Source organism: Erinaceus europaeus, chromosome 7, assembly GCF_950295315.1.
Source record: "Erinaceus europaeus chromosome 7, mEriEur2.1, whole genome shotgun sequence".
NCBI lineage: Eukaryota > Metazoa > Chordata > Mammalia > Eulipotyphla > Erinaceidae > Erinaceus > Erinaceus europaeus.
In genome coordinates, this window is record NC_080168.1 from 27858058 (window position 1) to 27881909 (window position 23852).

Genomic DNA, 23852 nt, shown 5'->3' on the forward strand with positions numbered 1-23852 from the left:
TCTCCTCCTTGCTGTGTGTGTGTGTGTGTGTGTGTGTGTGTGTGTGTGTGTGTGTGTGTGTGTGTATCATTTTAAAAATGAAAGCATTAGCAAGGGAACAGTGAAGTTGTACATGTGCAAGGTACTAGTGTCAAAAATACACTTATATACATACATGCATGCATGCATTCTAAGTGTATTGGAATTGGTTTAACACATAGTCTATAATCTTATACATTTTATTTTGGGTTAGAAGAGTCCAAAAACCATGGGCTGGAATTTTAAGTTCCAAATTCTAGCACTCAGTACCTATCAGGGCCACACTGAGCAAAAGATTCTATGAGTGAATTGGAGGGTCTTCATCTATAAACAATGAAATGTGATGTAAATGCTACAACTTTGCAAAGTATATAGCAAACTGATAGGTGCCATTCTGTTGTAAGGTAAAATATTACTTGTTGCTCTCCAGAACTTAGATCCCCGATTCTCTTAACCCACCCCAGAGCCTTTTACTTTGGTGCAATATGCCAATTCCTGTTGAGGTTCTACTTGTGCTTTCTCTTCTGATCTTGTTTTTCAACTTCTGCCTGAGAGTGAGATCATCCCATACTCATCCTTCTGTTTCTGACTTATTTCACTTAACATGAATTTGTCAAGGTCCATCCAAGATCAGCTGAAAATGGTGAAGTCACCATTTTTTACAGCTGGGTAGTATTCCATTGTGTATATAGACCACAACTTGCTCAGCCACTCATCTGTTGTTGGACACCTGGGTTGCTTCCAGGTTTTGGCTATTACAAATTGTGCTGCCAAGAACATATGTGTACACAGATCTTTTTGGATGGATGTGTTGGGTTCCTTAGGATATATCCCCAGGAGAGGAATTGCAGGATTATAGGGTAGGTCCATTTCTAGCCTTCTGAGAGTTCTCCAGACTGTTCTCCACAGAAGTTGGACTAATTTACATTCCCACCAGCAGTGTAAGAGGGTTCCTTTGACCCCACACCCTCTCCAGCATTTGCTGCTGTTACCTTTTCTGATGTATGACATTCTCACAGGAGTGAAGTGGTATCTCATCGTTGTCTTTATTTGCATTTCTCTGACAATCAAAGACTTGGAGCATTTTTTTATGTGTTTCTTGGCCTTTTGGATCTCTTCTGTGGTGAATATTCTGTCCATGTCCTCTCCCCATTTTTGGATGGGGTTATTTGTTTTCTTGTGGTTGAGTTTGGCAAGCTCTTTATATATGCTGGTTATTAAACTCTTGTCTGCTGTATGGCATGTAAAGATCTTCTTCCATTCTGTGAGGGGTCTCTTGATTTGGGCAGTGGTTTCTTTTTCTGTGCAGAAGCTTTTTAATTGTATGTAGTCCAATAGATTTATGCTTGCCTTAGTCTTCTTTGAAACTGGATTTGTTTCATTGACGATATCTTTAAAATTTATGCAGAAAAGAGTTCTGCCAATTCTTTCCTCTAAGTATCTGATAGTTTCTGGTCTAACATCCAAGTCCTTAATCCACTTGGAATTTACTTTTGTATTTGGTGAAATATAGTGATTCAGAAAGAAACAAAGAATACTTAACTTATTTTAGATGGACTATTTTGAAAAATAACTCTAATTTTTTAAGTTTAGCATATCAGGGAATAACCTTTAGTTAGCTGGAAAATCTACTTAATGTGGTATAATACATTCCCCAGCAACTTCCCATAAATGACATTTTGTACCCTAAGACTTTTTAAAATATTTATTTATAGGTTTTAGGTGATGGGGAAAATGGGTCAAAATTTACATAGTTCACCATATACTACTGTGTGAATGTAGCTGTGATACTTTTGAGTGGCTGGTTTTAAAACTGAACCTTTCATTAGGTTCAGTCAAGTGTTTCCATGAATATCAAATACAAAATAAGAATAGTTTAAAATCCTTGTTCTGTAATCACAAATAAAACCCAAGACAAGGGCTAGGCATATTGCTCACTTGAACAGTGTGTCTACATCACTATGCAAGAAATCTAGATCTAAGCCCCACTGTGCTAGAGAAAGCCTTGTGCTATAGTATCTTTCCCTATCTTCCTCTCTCTCCATATATCTGAAAAGGTTGACCTAGGGTAGAGAAGCCCAGGCTACATATATTGCCAAAACAAAGTTAGATTTACATAATATTTGCCAGAGATTGTTAGGAGTCACAGAATAAAAAGTATATTTTTGCTGAAAGAACTAACTACTAGGTTGTTGGAAAAGTTACGATATAGGAGGTGATGGAGCAGCGAGTTAAGTGCACATGGTGGGAAGCACAAGGACAGGTATAAGGATCCCGATTTAAGCACGTGGTGCAAAGCGCCAGGACCGGCTTAAGGATCTTGGTTCAAGCCCCCAGCTCCCCACCTACAGGGGAGTCACTTCACAGGCGGTGAAGCAGGTCTGCGGATGTCTATCTTTCTTTCCCCCTCTCTGTCTTCCCCTCCTCTCTCCAGTTCTCCAACAAAGACAGCAGTAACAACTATAAAGAACAAGAGCAACAAAAGGGAACAAACAGCCTCCAGGAGGCTGGAGGATTCGTAGTGAAGGCACGGAGCCTCAGCAGTAACACTGGAGGCAAAAGAAAAAAGACAAGTTATTACATATATTTTTTTTTTGCCTGCAGGGTTATCACTGGGCTTGGTGCCTACACTACAAATCCACTGGCTCCTGTGGCCATTTTTGCTAGGACAAAGAGAAATTGAGAGAAGAGGGGGAGATAGAGAGGGAGAAAGATCGACACCTGCAGACCTACTTCACCGCTTATGAAGTATTTCCCCCCTGTAGGTGGAGAGCCGGGGGCCGAATGGAGTTCCTTGTGCAGCTCCTTGCGCTTTGTACTATGTGCGCTTAACTCGCTGCGCACCGCCTAGCCCCCTTTTTCTGTTTCTCTATGCAAAAGTGCCTCATGACTTTTCCAACAGCCCAAACGCTTACTATATGTCTGTTATTTGTGTCTAGACAGAAGAACCTTGGCTAATCCCCTCATCAATGTCAATTAACAGTTTAGTAAACTGAGACTCAATGTAGTTCATACTTTTCCCATGGGGTATAATCAGAATGCAAATCAAAATACTTAGCTACAAATCTAAAGCACTTCATAACACATATATTGATTGTGCTTCTACCTGGGCCAGGTGTAGACCATTTATTCTGTTCTTTTGCCCTATTTTCGTAAAGGTCCTTTCTTTCTTTCTTTCTTTCTTTCTTTCTTTCTTTCTTTCTTTCTTTCTTATCTTCATTTATTGGCTAGTGACAGCCAGAAATCAAGAGGGAGGGGGGTGATAGGAAGGGAGAGAGACAGAGAGACACCTGCAGCCCTGCTTCACCAATCATAAAGCTTTCCCCCTTCAGGTGGGGACTGGGGGCTCAAACCTGGGTCCTTGTTCATTGTAATACATGCGCTCAACCAGGTGTGCCACCACCCGGCCCCAGAAAGGTCCATTCTTATCTAATCCACTATAAGGAATCATCCTACAGGAGCAGAGCGATGACACACCAGTTGAGCACACATGTGACCATGTGCAAGGCCCCAGGTTCAAGTCCCTGCTCCCAGCCTGCAGGAAGCTTCAGAAGTAGTGAAGCAGGTATGCAGGTGTCTTTCTCTCTCCTCTATTTCCCCCTCCTATCTCAATTTCTCTCTGTCCTATCAAATAAAAAATAGAAAGAAAACAAGAAAAAAATGGCCACCAGGAGAGGCAGAGTCATAGTGCCTGCACCAAGCCCTGGTGACAACCCTGGTGGGGATAAAATAAATAAATAAATAAATAAACAAATAAATAAATAAATAAATAAATTTATTTTTAAAAAGAAATCGTCATACAAATTTTTAGTCTTACTGCACAGGCACCAAGCACTCTGTGGTATATGGTATGACACCAGCTTTATATAAATATGAATCCAAATCTGTAAAGTGAACAATGATTTGCCCTTTCAATTATTCTAACTCAAAATTAACACCATGACAACATCAGACAACACAATATACTGAAAGCATAAAACTCTCTTTCCTTCAGGAGCATAGTAGTCGGACTAAATTAGTGCAATCCTAAGAGAACTAATTTATACTGAAAGAGATGTTCCACCTCATAAGGTTTAATCTTACATGCTGTGTACATTCATAAAGAAAACTTTCAATCACATTTGGATAATAGATGTGTTAAGAATCACAAATATCTCATCTTTTCTATGATGGAAAATAAAATGAAATTGCTTTGAGTACTACTACCTTTCCAAAAAAAAAAAATCATAAATAGAAAAGCATGATATTTTAAACTAATGGTTTTCAGATTTTTTTTTCAATGCACAACCATAACTCTCCAGATTAAGATAAAAGAAGCTAGTGTCTTTTAATTATTCTTTCCAATTCAATAACATCGTGTTAATTTTAACACTAAATTTGACATTCAAATAGCCTAACATTTTTCTAAAGAAGAAACAAAACAAAAAAAAAAGTAAGTCCTTCAACTCAAAAATTATCCTTCAGATGAACATGGGATGATCTCATTCACAGGCAGAAGTTGAAAAACAAGATCAGAAGTGAAAACACTAAGCAGAACCTGAAAGGGAGTTGGTGTACTGCATCAAAGTAAAAGACTTTTACTTTGGTGGGGGGAGTACAGGTCCTGGAAAAGGATGACAGAGGACCTAGTGGGGGTTGTATAGTTATGTGGAAAACTGAGAAATGTACAAACTATTGTATTAATGTAAAACATCAATCCCTTAATAAAGTAAACAAAATTATCTTTCTTTTTTTAATAAAGATTTTTTAATATTTATTTATTTCCTTTTTGTTGCCCTTGGTGTTTTTATTGCTGTTGCAGTTATTATTGTTGTTGATGTCGTTGTTGTTGGATAGGACAGAGAGAAATGGAGAGAAGAGGGGAAGATAGAAAGGGGGAAAGAAAGATAGACACCTGCAGACCTGCTTCACCGCCTGTGAAGCGACTCCCCTGCAGGTGGGGAGCCAGGGGCTTGAACTAAGATCCTCACGCCAGTCCTTGCGCTTTGCGCCACCTGCGCTTAACCCGCTGCGCTACTGCCCAACTCCCAAAAACTATCTCTCAATTCTAACTAGAATCTTAAAGTTTCTTACATTTCAATATAACTTTACAAACAAAACAAAGTTACATATAACATACCAAGTTTTACTTCTAGTAATGGGAAGTGAAATATTATCTATTCTCTTACATTTTATTAAGCTCAAGTCCTCATAAAGTATATTGGCACTGCAGACTCCGGCCTGAGACTGCTTTCACCTTGCAGAAAGTTCTAGCAGACATCAAGTGTCATTTTTTTATTCTTTTTTTTTTTTTTACACTGCAGAAAGCTCCTGCTGTTTAATAGTACCAAACACTAGCAGGGGAGAAACTATTAACTTTTCACATGTGTAAAAATGAAGTGGTTTTTTTTTCAAATACTAGAATTTTTTTATAGTTTTGCAACCTTTTTCTTAGAAAATCATCTATGTTCTTATTTTATATTCTGGATGAACTCCTATGGACAAAATCTTGGCTATTGTGAGGAACAGCAGAAATGTCAGAAAACAGTTTTTAAAAAGCGCTAATAAGTGCTAAAGTAGACTAATGTTCAGTCTCTATGAGTGGGTGACAATTTTAAGGACAAAATTGGGACTGAGAGGTAAAAATAAAATAAAATACAGAAAGGTAGGCACAGAGCGGCTTGATAAATCAGCCCAACTAAGAACTCATTAGCTCAGACCTAGACATATTTTATATTGTAGTAGAAATCCAACAGAGATAAAGAAAGGAAGTGAGAATCAACTGAAGAGTTAGACTTCACAGCATCTAAGAATTCTCTGACCCCAATCACTCATGATTTAAGAGAAGATCATAAAAGAAGCTGCATGTCATTCTTCGAAACAGAAACCAGGCACAAAATATGCACAACAGTTCCGATTCTAGTATCACAGTTTTACAGAGACAAGTTCCGTTTTATTGAAGTAGAATTAATAAGAGCCTTAATATACTAAATGTGTGCAACAATGATGATCTGCAAGTCCTTTGATTCAGTTCATCAGCCACATAAAAACAAGCAAGGGGAAAATGAAGCATCAAAAATGAGGGATGGTGGTGCTCTCTCTCTCTCTTTCTCCCCATCCGTCCACCTCTCTCCCCTCTCCCCTCTCCCCTGTCCCCTCTCCCCTGTCCCCTCTCCCCTCTCCCCTCTCCCCTCTCCCCTCTCCTCTTTCCTCTCTCTTCTCTCTGTCCTTCGGTCTCTCTCTCTCATTTTCTAACTTTCTCACATCAAAAAGTTAAACACTTTCATCAAGTTATAAAAGACAGAATGCTTACCCAACTCTTGGCTTCTTCTAAATAAGAAACAAGAACTTCAAAGAAACATTGTATCATGATGTTAAATTCCAAAGGAAAAAAGAAGTGGAAAATATTCTATGACTAAGTTCAATTCAAAATATAATTTGGACCATGTTTTCTCCAGACAGTAAGAAAACACCTTCCACTTAAAAATGAGCCTGCTAAATTCAAAGCTCTGAATCAGATATGAAAGATGACAAGAGGGGTCAATGATGGGTGTAAGAGTGGGGCAGAAAGTACCCCCCAGCCACCTAACCACAGACTCTGCTCACAGGGGGAAGCAGATGATATCAGCTTTAGCTGGAAGGCTTACCAACAAGACTTAACAATTTTTTAATTTTATTTTATTTTCTTATTTATTTATTGTTGGATAGAGACAGACAAAAATTGAGAATGGAGGGGGAGCGAGAGAGACAGAGAGATACCTCTGAAGCCCTGCTTCACCACTTCTCAAGCTTTCCCCCTGCCAGTGGGGACCAGGGGCTTGAACCCAAGTCCTTGCGCAATGTAATGTGCACTGCCATCAGCCCCCCTCCCCCAGCAAGTCCTTGAACTTCCCTTAATGTCAAGAATGGAGAAGGGTAAGATTAAGGCTCTGAATTTTGTCCAAAGGGAAGGAGAGAAGCATCTGCCCTACTCTATAAAACACTGCTGGGGGTCGGGCGATAGCGCAGCGGGTTAAGCACATGCCACATGAAGCACAAAGACCGGCATAAGGATCCGGGTTCGAGCTCTGGCTCCCCACCTGTAGGGGAGTCACTTCACAGGCAGTGAAGCAGGTCTGCAGGTGTCTGTCTTTCTTTCCCCTCTCTGTCTTCCCCTCCTCTCTCCATTTCTCTCTGTCCTAACCAACAACAACGACAACAACAATAAAAAAAAAACCAACAACAAGGGCAACAAAAGGGAAAATAAATAAGAAAAATAATAAAAACTATTTTAAAAATAAAATTTAAATTAAAAAAAACATTGCTAAAGCATTTTTAGTCAACTAAAACTATGAAAAACACTTTGATTCCAGAATCTTCAATCATCACTTGCTGTGGCAAAGATTAAGTCCAAGTAACATAAAAGGCTCTGTTTCCTTTCAAAAAGCTATTTTTTTAAGTTAATTTAGCACTGTCATCTGTTAGCCTGGCTAACCACCCACAAATCTGTATTGCACATGCTGAGTCACACCTACCAGTGTGTGTGGGTTTTTTTTTTTTTTTCTTTGTACTTTTGAGAGTCATGTAACTGAACTACCTACTAGGAAGTGGCATTCAAAGAAAAGATCTACAGGCCTGGGTTTTCTAGCTAGTTTTCCCATCTGGCCAGGTGTATACTGCTATGAGATACTCCATGCTGACATTATTATCGGCTCAACACAACTAGACTTTAAGAAAATTTTATGCACCACACTTTACAGAAAGTAAGCTATTATTTCCTGCTTAGAGAACAGGAAAAGAAATGTTTTTTGTTTTATTTATTTATTTATTTTTCAAACAAATTACAGGACACTCCAAGCACAAAACATACCTCCATGTGACATCATCTTAAAGGAGCACTGTAAAGTCAAAACAAGCAAAATGGAGTAGGAGCTTTTGTCTTGATGGTGCAGAAAGAGGTTGTTGCTGTCTTTAATTCACAGGCTTGGAAACACTGCCTGCACCTGCCTTTATGAAAACGATTAGATAATAGCGTGCTGCTATTTGTTCACTATTATATAAATATATATAATAGGGTCGGGCGGTGGTGCAGTGGGTTAAGCGCATGTGGTGCAAAGCGCAGGGACCGGCGTAAGGACCCCAGTTCGAGCCCCCAGTTCCCCACCTGCAGGGGAGTCACTTCACAGGTGGTGAAGCAGGTCTTCAGGTGTCTATCTTTCTCTCCCCCTTTCTGTTTTCCCCTCCTCTCTCCATTTCTCTCTGTCCTATCCAACAATGAACAACATCAACAATGGCAATAATAATAACCACAACGAGGCTACAGCAACAAGAGCAACAAAAAGGGGGGAAAATGTCCTGCAGGAGCGGTGGATTCATGGTGCAGGCACCGAGCCCAGCAATAACCCTGGAGGAAAAAAAAATATATATATATATATATAAAATAGTGAATATATGTATGTATATGTGTATATATATTTCACCAAATGGAAGCACACAACAAACCCAGATATCCAAAGATAGATGAAAAGGTAAATGTGTGCATCGCATCTGGAAACACTGTCAGGAATACATTAGTAAATTCACAGAAACAGAGTTACTAAGCCTCCCAAAGAAACTTTTCAAAGAGTATACACCCCTTTGCAACCCCAGTCCACAAAACTGCTCTTGGCTATTCAAACTCTACCAGCTCATGAAGGGAGAGAGAAAAAGGGATAGAGCATTAATTGCCCTAGAAAGCAGCCTGTTGTGTGGGAGTCGGGCAGTAGCACAGCAGGTTAAGCACAGGTGGCAGGACCAGTGAAAGGATCCAGGTTCGAGCCCTGGGCTCCCCACCCCGCAGGGGAGTCACTTCACAAGTAGTGATGGAGGTCTGCAGGTGTCTATCTTTCTCTCCCCCCTCTGTCTTTCCCTCCTCTCTCCATTTCTCTCTGTCCTATCCAACAATAATATCAATAACAACAACAATAATAACTACAACAATAAAACAAGGGCAACAAAATGGAATAAATAATAAATAAATAAGAAAGCAGCCTGTTGTGTGTATAGACCCAGTAAACAGCCCCATACCAACATTGCACCAGTAAAAATGAATCAGTGCTGGGCTAGAGAAGACAACATAATGGTCACACAAAGAGATTATCATGTCTAAGCGTCCAAAGTCTTAGGTTCAATCCCCAACACCACCATAAGCCAGAGCTGGGCAGTACTCTGGTAAAATAAACAAACAAACAAACAAATAAATAAATAAATATCCTAGGCTACCTCACCATTCAAAAGCATTAAGCAACTTATCATTGAATTTCTCATTCTTCAAAATTCACCTCAACCATCTACATAGTTCCCTGAGTCTATCCCAAATTGTGGCCTCTTTAAAAAGACTATATTAAAAAAAAAACTGTATTTTAATCTTTGTTTGCCCAAAACTTAACATAGAGAGAGGGCTGGTTAGTATAATAGTCATATAAAGAAACTCTCTGCCATTATCAGAATAGCTTTATTTTTTATTAGTGATTTAATACTGATTTACCTCATTACAAGATAACGGTACAAACCCACACAGTTCCCACCACCAGAGTTCTGGATCCCCAATCCTCCATTGTAAGCTACAACAGTTCTCTCAAGGTTACAGATAATGAGTTAACTGTCATTTCTACAACTATCTGTCTATATTTGATCTTTTGGGGGGGAGGCTGGGGGGGTCCCATCTTCTCTTCCATTACAAGTCGCACATACATCTATTATTACATCCTTTTTCCTCGTCTCTCTCTGATTCCTGATGGAATTGCAGTTCAGAGCCCTCCGGTCATCTTCCCCCATCACTTCTCCCCCACTGGGAGTATGGATCAAAATTATTTTAGGGGTGCAGAATTTGGGAGTCTGGCTTCTATAATTTCTTCTCCACTAGACATGGGCATTGGCAGGTCAATCTATACCCCCAGCCTATTTCTATCCTTCCCTAGTGGGGCATAGCTCTGAAGCGGTGAGGTTCTGAGATACATTGGTGAGGTCGTCTACCCAGGAAAGTTTATCTGAATAGCTTTAAAGTGCAAAGCATCTTTCCAATACCAGGCAACCAGGTCACTCAGTGTTTAATGAACAAATATTAACAAATACAATGATGTCCAAGAATTTTCAGGGATTTATATGAGACATAAGCCTTGTCTTTGCCCTGTAGGAACCTTCTTGACACAGTCTAGTCTGGCTTATTGCATGTATGTAGTCACTTGGACAGAAAACAAAGGAAGAAGAAATTAAATTTGTACTTTATAATATGTTAGAGATTTCATCCTATTATTGAAAAATATTTATGTATGAAAGATAAATTGAAATTTAAAATTATTTTAATTGAAATAAGGACTTAGAACTTTTTTGCAGAAGCACTCTTTTTTTATATTTTATTTATTTATTCCCTTTTGTTGCCCTTGGTTTTTATTGTTGTAGTTATTAATGTCATCATTGTTGGATAGGACAGAGAGAAATGGAGAGAGGAGGGGAAGACAGAGATGGGAAGAGAAAGACAGACACCTGCAGAGCTGCTTCACCACCTGTGAAGCGTTTTCCCTGCAGGTGGGGAGCTGGGGGCTCAAACCGTGATCCTTACACTGGTCCTTGTGCTTCACACCACCTGCACTTAACCCGATGTGCTACTGCCCAACTCCCTGCAGAAGTATTCTTATGAAAATGCCTATAGTAACATTTGGAAAACTTCTGTCATGTCAGGAGGTCTTACCAGGTGCACTGAGAACATTCCAGAGTTTGTGTTGTGCTATGGATGTGCTTCCTAGAATATAAGTTCCAGGACACCATGAATTCAGTGAGCATTTGTTGAGAGAATGAATAAGGAATGAAAGAATGAAAACCTTACCAAAAAATCCTATACAGAATTTTGTTTTTAAATACAATCTAAATATTCAAGTATGTACATATCCCAGAAGATAAATTATGACTGGTACTGGTCATTTAAAGAGAAAACTTTATCAACAAATCATAACAACCATATTTAGCATCTAATATGGAAATTCCAACAGTCAGTTAATTTTAAAAGATCAGATAAAATGAAAGATAACACTAGCCTATATATCATCAAAATGCTCCTAAATATACTACAATTCTTACGTCAGCCATTGATAATCAAAATATTAACGAGCTTTCTCATCTGAGTCCAAGCTCTATTTTTTAAATTTTTATTTATTTAATACTGGATAGAGACAGAAAGAGACAGAGAGACACCTGCAGCACTGTTTCGCCACTTGTAAAGCTTTCCCCCATGGGTGGGGACCAAGGGCTTGAACCTGCATCCTTGTGCACTATTACGTCTACACTTGACCAGGTGCACCACCACCTGGCTTCCTGATTCCAAGGTCTTCATACAGATCTGTCTCTTGGATTTTGTGAGAACTATGATGATTGGGGAAGAACACAGAACATTGGTGTAGGATGTGAAGACTTATATATACCAGGTCTGGATGTGGAATTACATCCCTGAAATCTTACAATTTTGTCAAACACTGCTAAGTCACTAATAAAAATACATATGTACAGTATTAAGATGGAACTATGATAACATTATTTGAGGGTATCATAGATTCCTTGAATAATCCTAGATCGAAACAATAATTAAATTTTCTTCTCTGAATCAATGTAGTGAAAGTAAAGCAAAATATCAAATGCAAATGACATGGCATTTACTTCCCTCGGGTTTGTTTTTTATAGAACTTTTCTGAATGTCGCTTCAATGGGATTAACTTTAGCTCTGAAAAATAGCTCCACAGTGGGGTCGTACTCATGCCAACAACTGTCTTGTAAACCATGATTTCCCTAATAAACATTTTGTTTTAATTTCTCAACCTTGATGCTAGGCAACTCTTAGTAGCTGTGTGATCTTTTTTTTAAAATTTATTTATTTATTTAAAAAGGAGACATTAACAAAACCATAGGATAGGAGGGGTACAACTCCACACAATTCCCACCACCAGATCTCTATATCCCATCCCTTCCCCTGATAGCTTTCCCATTCTTTATCCCTCTAGGAGTATGGACCCAAGGTCATTGTGGGTTGCAGAAGGTGGAAGGTCTGACTTCTGTAATTGCTTCCCCGCTGAAGTAGCTGTGTGATCTTATTGGCTTCTCCAACCCTACATTTTGTCACTCTGACTCACTTCTGCTTCCCTTCAAGTCTTTATCCACTCCAACCTTCAATTCTCTGGCCAGCTCTTTAGGTCTAAGCTTAGACATTTAACCCCATTGACCTTTTAGTCACTATTCTCATCCTTCTTGCAAAAGATGAAAAAATTCTCTATTTCTCCTTCCACAGCACTCCTCAGACTATTATTTACATGCCTCTAGACTTGTCTTTGTCCTTCATGGTTCCATATGTTTCTCTCTGGCAACTTCAATAGTGTCTGAAAATTAGCAGGTACACGGTAAACATTTCTGAAATAATAAAAGTGCTGTGTATGGTTCATAAAAGGCTTCAATCAATAAACCTCTATCAATCAATCTGCTGAGGTTAGAAAGAACTTTATCCATTTGGCTAATCCAGAAAGTTAATAGGAGAAGTCTATTTATAAAGTAGTATTTCTGGTCTTTCACAAAACCATAGCTGCAGACATTAACCATTATACTGCCCAATGTCATGTGACATCAAGGAATAAATCCCTCCCTTGACAAGAAAGCATTTCTAGCTCTAGACCAATAGCTATCAGGTAATGGGAATTATACAATCCAGTATATACTCTCTCTTGCTTAACTGTCAGAAAAATAATACCTAATTCATAATCTATCAAAATTAACTTATCTCAGATACCTGATAACATCAAATCTTCTGTGTTTTTCTTTTTCTTTGCTTTTTTTTTTTTGCCTTCAGGCTTATGGCTGGTGCTCGTTGCTATCATTATAAATCCTCTGCAGGTGGGGAGCCAGGGATCCTTACGCGGGTCCTTGCTTTTAGTACTATGTGTGTTTAAGCTATGTGCCACCACCCAGCCTCCTTTCCTTTTTTTTCTTTAAGATTAACTTCAGAAATTTTTGTACATTAATCTGTCTTCCAAAGTGGTCAGGGGTAGAAGGCTCACTTGTAGAGTACACACGTCACCATACATGAAGATTCCGTTCAAGTCCAGCCTTGGCATGGGAGCACACACGGGGAGGGCACCTCATAAGTGACAGACCAGTGCTGCAGTGTCACTTATCTCTCACTCCTCCTCTCACTGTCACTCGTTTCCTCTCTCTTTAAAAAAAATTAAATAAAATAAAAGACTGTGCCACAAACTGTGGCTTAAGCAACAGTAACTTATTCCCTCACAGCCCTGAAAGCTACAAGTTCCAGGTCAAGATGGGCTTTATTCCGGGACTTCTTTCCTTCTCTCTCTGTTTCATATGGCCTTTTTTTTTTTTAAAGAATTTATTAATGAGAAAGATAGGAAAGAGAGAGAAGAACCAGACATCAGTCTCCTATATGTGCTGCTGGAGATTGAACTTGGGACCTCATGGTGGAGAATCCAGGGCTTTATCCATTGTGCCACCTCCCAGGCCACGCAGCCAATTTTTAATAACAAATTATTGGATGGGTGGGGGTAGATAGCATGATGGTTCTGCAGAGAGATTTTCTGGCCTGAGGGTCTGAAGTCCCAGGTTCAATCCCCAGCACCACCATAAGCCAGTGCTGAGGCGTGGTCTGGTAGTAAAAGAAAATTATTGGACAATGATTGCCACCTCAACATGCTTCACCTCAGACTGTGTCCAGAGACTTCACGAGTGGAATGACAAACCTTCAGCTTCATTACTCGGGTGAGACCTTTCCTTTCATAGTATACTCTAATTCCATCTCAGGTGGTTCACTTTCTAACAAAGTCCCAAAACCTAGATATACACCAGTTTCTGTGAGAGAGAGCATATGTTCACACGTATCCATAAACTACTGCAAAATATATACCTGAAAGCAGAAGTACACTAGAGTTTGCAGTGAGTACCCCCCTAACACTTCCTCTCCGCTATTCCAAGCTTTGGGTCCATGATTGCTCAACAATTTGTTTGGCTTCGTATGTTAACTCTCTTTTCAGTCACCAGGTTCCAGATGTCATCAGGATGCTGGCCAGGCTTCCCTAGACTGAAGACCCCACCAATGTGTCCTGGAGCTCCGCTTCCCCAGAGACACATCCTACTAGGGAAAGAGAGAGGCAGACTGGGAGTATGGACCGACCAGCCTGGCACGACCTGAAGAAACAGATTCACAGACTCCAAAGCTCACTCTCTACAGAAAAGCAGAATTCTGGTGGCCGACATTCCCATCGAGACAGACGTGCAGCATTTCATCCTCTGGCATTTTCTTCTGTGGTCAGCTACTTTGGACTGACACCTCCATCAGATTTACTGGTACACGCTGCTGTGTTTCTCAAAGACTAACTTCAGCCAACTGCCTTGAGACTTTATAGACCATGTCCCCTCGCCTGCAGGCTCTGCCCCAGAGGTAGAAAACTCCCCCTCCTTATTAGGTTATGCCCACAGAGGCATGAAGCGCCCCAAGAGGCAAGAGATGCCCACAGAGGCAGGAAACGCCCTTTGAGGCAAGAGATGCCCCCAGAGGCATGAAGCATTCCCAGAGGCAAGAAATGCCCTTTCGCCTGCTAGGCCTTGCCCTTTGAGGCAAAAAACGTTCCCCTTGGCATAACACTGGTTATTGCTGCTCGCCTATTTTGTTTTCCATGTCTTATGCCAGTTCTTTTGAAAACGCCTGTACGATATAGGTTTCTGTTCACCCCACAATGGCCATTAGTTAAAAAGAAAGGGGGAGATGTTGGATAGTATGCCAGCTCCCCCTGGCTTCTGCTTAACCATATGCCTATACAGGGATAGATTTAATCCCATTCAAAGCTTTGGTCTATTTACATAAATCACTTTTACATTTACATAAAGCACTCCAGGGCATTGGTGGTTCAGTGATAGGATTCTCGCCTGTTCTGCCCCCTCCTTGTCACACTCTGATTTTCACCAGTCACTTTTCTCTCCACCCTCTCTATGTCACATCCTGTTTCCACCCTACTTGGCAAGTATATATAAAGACAGCATTGTGAGTTTTAGAGTACCTTGAGTTTAGCTTAGCTCGTCTTAGATTGTGCTGCGTCCTGCATGAATAAAGAGATACTGCGTACAACCCAGCCATGAGTCCCTGGTCGTCTGTTACCCGCCCGTGAAGCCAGCCTGGCGAAAACAACATAGCCCGGAGAAAACAACAGACCAGTCAACGCCCATGTTCAGTGGGGAAGCAATTACAGAAGCCAGACCTTCTACCTTCTGCAACCCACAAGGACCCTGGGTCCATGGTCCCAGAGGGATAGAGAATGGGAAAGCTATCAGGGGAGGGGGTGGGATATGGAGATTTGGTGGTGGGAATTGTGTGGAATTGTACCCCACCTACCCTATGGTTTTGTTAATCCTTTCTTAAATAAAAAAGAAAAAAAAAGAAAATTATTGGATAAGACAGAGAAATTGAGAGGACGGGGGAGATAAAGTGGGAGAGACACCCACAGCCCTGCTCCACCACTCGTGAAGCTTCCCCCTTGCAGGTGGGGACCAGGGGCTCAAACCCAGGGCCTTGTGTAGTGTCTGTAAAATATGTTGCCCTTGGTTTTTTTATTGTTGTTATTGATGTCATTGTTGTTAGACTGGACAGAGAGAAATGGAGATAGGAAGGGAAGACAGACGGGGAGAGAAAGACAAACACCTGCAGACCTGCTTCACCACTTGTGAAGTGACACCTCCCCCCCCCCCAGGGTCTCAAACCCAGATCATTACCGGGTCCTTGTGCTTCATACTATGTGTACTTAATCTGATGCACTAACGCCCTGGCCCCTACATATGTTTCTTTAAATACGCATTTTCTAGAGATTCATCTCTTGGCTGGGGCAGATGGGGGTCTCACACATGTGTGACTTCAATGCTATGGGTCACTTTTTCATTCAAACAGAGAAGAGAGAGAGACCACAACACTAGATCTCCCTCTGGCATCACAGTACCTGTTATGTAGAGTCTGGGTCACATACATGGCAAGGTATGTACCCTCTCTTAAAAACAGGGGGTATAGGGAGTCGGGCGGTAGCGCAGTGGCTGAAGGATCCCAGTTCGAGCCCCCGGCTCCCCACCTGCAGAGGAGTCGCTTCACAGGCGGTGAAGCAGGTCTGCAGGTGTCTATCTTTCTCTCCTCCTCTCTGTCTTCCCCTCCTCTCTCCATTTCTCTCTGTCCTATCCAACAACAATGACAACAATAATAACTACAACAAGAAGACAACTAGAGCAACAAAAGGGAATAAATAAATATTTTTTAAAAAGGGGGTGTGGGGAACGACAACCGATCAGCAGATAAAGTTCAGGATTTTCACGGAAACTCTCTCATATGATAATCCAGAAGAAGGATGAATACCAGATGACCTCACGTCACTGAAGGTCTCAAAGAAAAAAAGCAGAGGACAATACACGCAGAATCCTCAATGGACTGTATAGTCTGTTACAACAATTCAGGGGCTCAGAAGGGAGGAGGGAGGTTTTCTAAGGGGGGGTTGGGGGCCCAAGTTCCTATGGTGGAAATTAGATGATGGTTTGGTTGAGGGTGAAATGTACTAACATATATCTTGGGGGAAACCTAGAAATGTACCATTGTGATAACAAAAGCCCTGTAAATCAGGTCTGGGCGGCGGTGCATCTAATCAAGTGCACACTATCTTCTATGAAGATTCAGGTTCAAGCACCCTGTCCCCACCTACAGGGAGGATGCTTCATGAGCAATGAGGCAGGCTACAGATGTTTCCCTTTCCCTCCCTTTCTATCTCCCTCTTCCCTGTCAATTTCTCTCTACCCTAGGAAAAAAAGCAAGAGGAAAAAAAGGGAGAAAAAAATGAGAGGTGAATTTGTAGTGCAGGCACTGAGCCTTGGCAATAATCTTGGTGGCAATTTTTTTAAAAAAGTCCTTTAAATGTACATTTCCTCAATAAAGTGATATTGGAAGGGGGGAGAAAACACCTCATAAAAAATTTATAAGTCTTTAAAAAATAAATAGAAAACTGGCCCATGGCAAGTTGATGCACATGGGTGAGGCTGACTTCATTTCCCCAGCACCACATTAAAAAGGCAAAGGCCTTTAGCTCACCTACATGTTAGCTGTCAAGCTCAAACAAAAATTAGTAAAGTCATTGGACCCCTTGGAATATACCTAAAATAGACTTGCTAGCTTTTTCCAAAATGAAGACTCCACATCTCATCTGCTCTATTCTTACCTTTAGGTTCCTGGCTATTTAACAATTTGTTCAGCTTTATATCTTAATGCTTTTCAGCCACCAGGTTCCAGATGCTACCATGATGCCAGCCTGACTTCCCTGGACAGATGACCTCACATTGGTGATACCCTGGAACCCCACCTCCCCAGAGCCCTGCCCCACTAGGGAAAGATAGAAACAGGCCAGGAATACAGCTCCACCTACCAACACCCATGTCCAGCAGAGAAGCAATTACAGAAGCCAGACCTTCCACCTTCTGCATCCCACAATGACCCGGGGTCCATACTCCCAGAGGGATAAAGAATAGGAAAGCTTCCAATGGAGGGGATGGGATACAGAGTTCTGGTGGTGGGAATTGTGTGGAATTGTACCCCTCTTATTCAACAGACTTGTTGATCATATTAAATCAATTAATTTTTTTTAATTTTAAAGGCAAAGGCAATGACTTCTATGACTTCCAACATTCTTTCATAAATGTCTGGTGTGAGAAATAGCTCAGTTGGCTGTAGCCTTTTCATTGATGTCTGTCAATCTAGTCTGACTACAGACCCCTGACTTTTACATGTCTATGTGACTACAACCATGCCTTGTTTTTCTTCAAAATTAGCTTAGACTTCCCTGCCCCTTCCTAAATCTCCCATTCCCATTATAGCCACATTGTAAACTCAGACTTCCTGGCCAAAAGCCCCTTCCTCGATGATCTCTCTTTCCCAGTGTAGCCACATTGTCCCGGCCAAAATCCTCTTCCTTGCACTTCCTCTCCCACTATAGTAGACCTCTGGCTCCCTCCTAATATCCGCTCCCATCCCCTTTTCCTGAACGTGGTTAGATTGTGAGCCAATTCCCTCTCACCAAAGAGGAAGAGGACAGGTTGTTCCCATGTTCAGTAATGTATAAAAGGCTCTGAAGATTGCCTTTGGTGCGCTTGCTGGCTTATATCCTTGTGTGTGCGTACACACACACACACACACACACACACACACACACACAAACACATATATGTAAAACTTTTGCTTTGCTCATGACTCTCGGTGTCTCAGTCCTTGTTTTAAGGCATAGACAATGTGTTTTGCACTGTTTCCCACATCTGGCAAATAGTCGCAGGATAACAAGAGACTTGCAAAATATATTACAAATATGTTTTGAACTCAAAATAAATCTGAAGTTGAAATTCTGAGTGACTCATTATCTTGAACATGGGTCAACCACAAGCATGCCAACTGGTCCCCAGTTCGTTCTTCAGTTCACTTTCAGTAGGGAATAGTCTGTGTAGTGCTCACGTATAAACCAGGAGGAAAGGCTGACTGATAACAAAGGTAAGGGTTACTGTCTCTCTTTATCTCTACTGCTCTGTCTCACCCTTCCCTCTCAGTATCTCAGTGTACTTTATTCATTTTTTTTTTAAATTTATGACTTCTTACTGGAGCACAACTCAGCTCTGGGTTATGAGTAGTGTGAAGGATGGAACCTGGGACTCTGGAGCCTCAGGCATGAGAGCCTGTTTGCATAACCATCGAGCTATTTGGTCTTCATTTCATCCTCAATTTCACGAAACCAGTGGCTCTTTAACACTGCTGAATCCCCTAGTACCACCCACATCCATTCTTACACCTTGCTGTGGTGATAACAGTAATAAATACAAATATTTTCAAGGTGTATTAACCAATTTGGACTACCATAACAAAAGAGAAAAAAACAGAGTGTGTGGTTTAAACAACAAAAAATTAATTCTCAGTTCAGAAGGCAATAAGTCCAAGAAGAAAATATGGGCCAATGCAATTCCTGGTGAGGCCCTTCTTATATGCCTACAGGACAGAGGAAGAAGGAGAAAACTCTCTGCTATTTCTTCCTATATAAGATGTAGTCCTTGTCATATAAGGACTATATTTACGACTTCATTTAACCTTATTTACTTGTTTGTTTGTTTGTTTTTTAAATCAGAACACAGCTCAACTCTGGCTGAGGGTAGAGCTGGAGATTGCACCTTTGTTGATTGGACCTTTGGTTGGACCTTGATGCCTCTGGCACGAAAGTCTTTTTGCATATCCATTAACCGATCTCTCCAGCCCTCCCCTTATTTAACCTTAATCACCTCTTTAAAGGATCGATCTCCAAATACAGTTGCACTGGAGGATGAGGTTTCAACACAGGAAATTTAAGGTAATACAATTCAGTCCACAGCATTAAGTATGTCATTTCAAATTAAGTGATACATTATCTCATTTAATCCCTACAGCAGTCTACAAGTTCAGAAGGAAATAAAAGATTGAGAAGTTAAGAATGCAATGGCATGTTATTCAGCTAAAATATAGATGACCCTTGAGGACATTTTAAGTCAAAAAAACTAGTCATAAAAGATCTCAAGTTGTATAAGTCCACTTAACTGAAACATCTAGAGTAGCAACAGAAAATAGCTAAGTGTCCACCAGGACTGGGAAGAGGGAACTTGGGAGTGGCTATTATGTGTCCAAGTTTTCTTTCTGGGGTAAGAAAAACAGAAGGAGATGGTAGTGTTAACCACACACACCAATGAACAGAATAAAGACCATTTAATTGTATAATTTAAACAGGTGACTTTTTATGGTATATGTGTTATATCTCACGTTACTAACTCAAAAAGAGGAGACTTTTGAAACTTGTCCATAGCCAGACAGCTAGAAAATGGTAGTCCACAGAATCAAACCCAAAATTTTTGCTCTCAACTGCCATTGCTATTCCCTATGAGTAGCTGCTCAAGACACCAGGGGGCCCCTGGCACTTGTGATGATGGGCATTCAAGGTATAGAAATAGCAATAACATCAGAAAGGATGCCACAAAGACAAACACATAACACAGGATTTCTAATAAAGGTTTTCACAAATTCTTTACCAAGACCTCTGTGAGTACCCTTACCCTTTGCTTTCCTTTCAGTGACTAGCCTAAACTATCATCTAAAAAAAAAAAAAAAAAACCTACAAAGACACACTGATTTAACTCCAGACCATTACTTTCAAACCAGTCTCCACCTGTTCATACCCTAATAACTTCATACAAGTATAGGACAAAACTCTCATTCCTAGTCCGAAACTAAATTCAAAAAATCAAATGCTTTGAGAGCGGGAGGAGAGTTAGATAGCATAATGGTTATGGAAAGAGACTCTCATGCCTGAGCTCCAAAGTCCTAGGTTCAATCCCCCACACCACCACCATAAGCCAAAGCTGAACAGTGCTCTGATAAAAAAAAATAATAATAATTAAATTCTTTGATGTTACTGATCTCATTCCCTCCTGTCTTCATGAGCTTTGGCTCCCTAGATTATCTGCTCTTTCTCTCTCCTCCTCTGACTCTTTGAAGCACTGTCTCTAGGCCTATTGTTCTGTTAGCATCTCTGAGGAGTTCTCCCCTGGACCCAAATGTGTTCTAGTTACTGCTCTGCTCCAGCTCTTTGTTTCTTACCCAAACCCCTCACATTCACTCGCTGTCTTCAAATCATCTCCTTTCATTCACTCTCAGCTCACTGTAATCTGGTTTCTGCCTTTGGATCATCACTGAAGCTGCCGTCTGAGAATCACCAGTGATTACTCAATGGGCAAATCCAAAGGACACTCTGCTTCTTACTATGCCTGTGACACTGTAGACCATACAATTTTTGAAACTCTCTATTTAATCATTTCCTCACTCTTCTTTCCTTTCTCTGATCACTCATTCTCCGATGCTTCATGGTCTTCTCTCTCACTCTTCCATTCTGACTGATACTGTTTCTCATTCTATTGGGAGGTTAATGGTTTCCAGTACAATCGTCAACACATGGGTAAAGTTTCTCATCTCACCACGTAGTCTGCAAACAATCTCACCCCCAACTTGGATCTTTTTCTACCACCTTGCACCAGGACCCTAAACATCGCCCCACCTCCATCCTCTTTTTGCCCTCCTTCCCCAGAGTCCTTTGCTTTGGTGCAATGCACCAATACCAGTCCAAGTTTCACTGTCCCTTTCTCCTTTCTGTTCTTGTTTCCTAAGTCCCACCTACAAGTGAGGTCATTGCATATCCATCCTTTTGGGCTTATCAGAAATAACATGATTCCTTTACGCTCCATCCAAGATGATGTGAAGACTTATAATAATAAAGAATTTCCCTTATTCTTCTCATCCTCCCTAGGTAATCTTCTTCACAGCCATGTTTCATATATATATGGAAATTATTTTCACATCTACTATCCCCAGCCTCCTCCTCTTCCCTGAGTTTCAGATTGTTATATCCTATCACCTCTAATACATTGTATCCTAAATGTTTCAAGGCCCCTCATGCCAATGTTCTGACTTCACATTCTCTTCTCTCTGCCATCTGCCTTGTTTTCTCTAGGACTACTCATTTCAGCTGGCTACCACCTTCCACATAGCTATCCAATCAGTACACCTCCTAGCTTTAGCTCATTTCTCTGCTGTGCCCACATCAAAGCATTCCTAAAGGTTTCCATGAACTAGACAATTCTTGAAAACATTCCTTCTCCATGTGTTCTGGCACTTGCCAAGAATAGAAGTTCTATTTTTCCCTTACTTCATTTGCACGGCTTAGGGGACAATGATCAATCATCTGAGCATGACATGATCTTTGATGCTTGACCTCATTCTGACACCTATCTCATCTATCTCGTGTCCCTGTGCCTCAAGCTTGGTGATTATCAGGAAGTTTCACAAAGGACACATGGTCCTTTAATAAGCCAAAGTAATACATAGCCCTGATACCTTAGTATACACTATCTCCTCCGTATAGAACACAACTCTCTGTTTTCTCTCACAAACACTAATGCTTCCTTTCCTCACTAATATCTGTCCTCCAGGAAGCAGTTCAAGCATCACCTTTTCCAAGATGCTTTCTCAAACTTCTCTGGTCTGAAAAGCTGTCTTCCATAGAAGCTACCTGGCTTACCTCGACCTCAACAGTTGTTCTTTTTCTGAAATGATACATTTATCTACTGATCTCTTCCAACTAACATATAGGCTCCTCTAAGGGTTGCTCATACTAGGTGCTGAAGCTGATTCCTCTAGACAACATGTATTAGTGGTAGATAACAGTCTGGTGTGATTCATTACCTCTCAGTACCCTGGGCATCCTAAATGCCCCTTCTCAGTCCTCTCTGGTAGGGGCATTATATTTTAATATTTGAAACACATGGCAACACTGGTTACTATCAACACATGGAAGTCTCTGATGACAGTCTCCACTGCAATAAGATTTACAGGAATAGAGAACCTACATAAACTAAAGTCGTCATACCTTGCTCCTCATTACAGTGTAGGATATGGCAAAACAAATTTTTTAGACACATACATTGCTGACACAGCACAGCAGAACTCAACCAATGCTCAGAAGACTCCGAGAGGAAAGCCTGCAATAAGTACCTTTACCACAGGAGATGCTGAGTTGTGCTGATTCATCCTGACTTAGCACTGTAGCAACACTTGAGGAGGGAGCACCCAAGTTGACTTTGCTTTTTTTTTTCTGCAGAGTTCACAGAATTTAGCACACAGAAATTTATTAGTTGTTTTTCTTTTTTTTATATAACTCATTTTAATGTTCAAATATTGATTGTCTGATAGTATTACATGATGTTTTCCTCACAAAAGATTCGATCCTAGTCAAAATACTGACCAGAGCTTCTTTTATTTCCCCAACTTTAGTATGACCTTACTGAGGAAATGTTGATTTATAGGAGTGTTCTTGTAACAGGGTGCAATTCCCCATTGATCAGGGTTCCTTAGACAAATGAAAACCATACAGGAACACTCTCTCATCAAAGACTCTTTACTAACTCTATTAGATGCTGAAGTGCTATTTACATCAGCAAATCTTGTTCCAATTTTGTAGAAAAAAAACATCTGTGCAGCTGGTACGAGCTTAGTCGACATGTAAACACTTAAATAGCAACACAGAACCAGCAAAATAGCTCACTGGGGTAGTGCACCTGCTGTGCCATGAAGGCAACCCGGGTTTAAGTCTGTGTTTGACTACATTAAGAAAACTTTAGTGCTATGGGTTCTTTCTCTCTCCCTTTTCTATCTGGAAGAATAAGCCCAAAGCAGTGAAGCCCTGGAAATGACAACAAAATTAAATAGATAAATAAATAAATAAGTAAATAAATAAATAAATATCCTCATAAATGCATGCACACAGAGGGCTGGGAGATGGATCACCTGGTAGAGTGCACATCTTCCATGCCAAAGGCCCGGGCTGTAGCACTGATATAGTATGGGAGCACTGTTGATGGCACTGAGAGTTCTCTAAGGATAGTGGGGTGGTGCTATGATACATCTCCTCTCTCCTCTCTTCTTCTCCTTCTCCTTCTCCTTCTCCTTCTCCTTCTCCTTCTCCTTCTCCTTCTCCTTCTCCTTCTCCTTCTCCTTCTCCTCCTTCTCCTTCTCCTTCTCCTCTTCCTCCTTCTCCTTCTCCTCCTCCTCCTCCTCCTTCTCCTCCTTCTTCTTCCGCTCTCTCCCCCCTCCCTCTTTCCCTCCCTCCCTCAACAGAGAAAGAATATCAGACAGGTGGGGGAGATAGCCTAATGGTTATGCAAACAGCCTCTCATGACTGAGGCTGCAAAGTCCCAGGTTCGATCCCCCACACCACATA

General features: G+C 40.8%; 1 protein-coding gene across 4 annotated transcripts in view; it reads right to left on the reverse strand.

The window, feature by feature from the left end:
* ADAM23 (ADAM metallopeptidase domain 23) overlaps positions 1–23852 on the reverse strand; it is a 215902-nt gene that overhangs the window by 135961 nt on the left and 56089 nt on the right. The gene's annotated exons all lie outside the window — the stretch shown is intronic.